We start from the raw sequence: 999 nt of genomic DNA on the forward strand, positions 1-999 counted from the left end.
TCAAAGATCTCCTCCCTCCCTAGAACTCATTCATTCCTGCCCGATACCTTCTCACATACAAGTGACTGCTGTGAAAGTGCTTATGATGTCCCAAAGAAAGGATTAGTGACTTCAGGTAGGGAGAACAGGTTCTCATCTGCTGCTGCTGCTTTAGGAATAAGCATCTTGTTTTTATTGTCATTTTAAAATCTCCAGTGTTAACCAAAAGAAGTGATAATACAAGTTTTTTTCCCCTACAAGGATGTTGGTCACCAGTATTACTGCAAAATTGTAGACTAAAACACAGCTTTGTTTAAAGTTTTCCCTGGCCTTTCCTATTAACTGCAAAAAGCTAAAAACTTGGTTATCATTCTTCTGAATTCCTCTAGGAGTATTATAAATCAATGCCAGATTTTTATACTAGTAGCAAACCACAGAGGACAGTGGTGTTGGCCGATAAAAATATCTTCCTCTGCCTTCAAAAAAATGCTCTTTAAACCACTACATTTTTTCCAGTGCAGGAAATTCTTTCGGGTTCCAAGCCGAATAATATTTACACCTGAACATCTCCTCAGAGCTGATAAATCAAGCTTTCTTTCGCTACTATTGTTTTGATCGTATTTTAAACGAGCACGTATCTCTCAGCTGGATCTTCCAGTAGTCTTGAAAGTTACTCTCTGCCAACATGAAGACATCCTCCCCGGAAAAAAAAAAAATCACTTCCAGATTAGAGGATTTTTATTTAAATATATATATATACGCACACACACGCACTGCTCAACTGTTGGGGTGCCACACTATAAGGACAGAGAATACACCTCAGTGTCCGTGCTGAGGCCCCTGAGCTTTTCTGTGTGCCGCAGGGACACAACTTCGCGCCCTCCGCTTTCGCCCGGGCACAGCACGAACCCCTCGCCGAGGGAGGCGCGTTTCGGCGGGCAGCAGCACCGCCGGCCGCGGCAGCCGGACTCCGGCCGGGCTCGGCCCCCCCACGCGCGCCCCGGCCGCGCAGGGGCGGTG

This window comes from Apteryx rowi, unplaced genomic scaffold (genome assembly GCF_003343035.1).
Source record: "Apteryx rowi isolate R43461 unplaced genomic scaffold, aptRow1 scaffold_166, whole genome shotgun sequence".
NCBI lineage: Eukaryota > Metazoa > Chordata > Aves > Apterygiformes > Apterygidae > Apteryx > Apteryx rowi.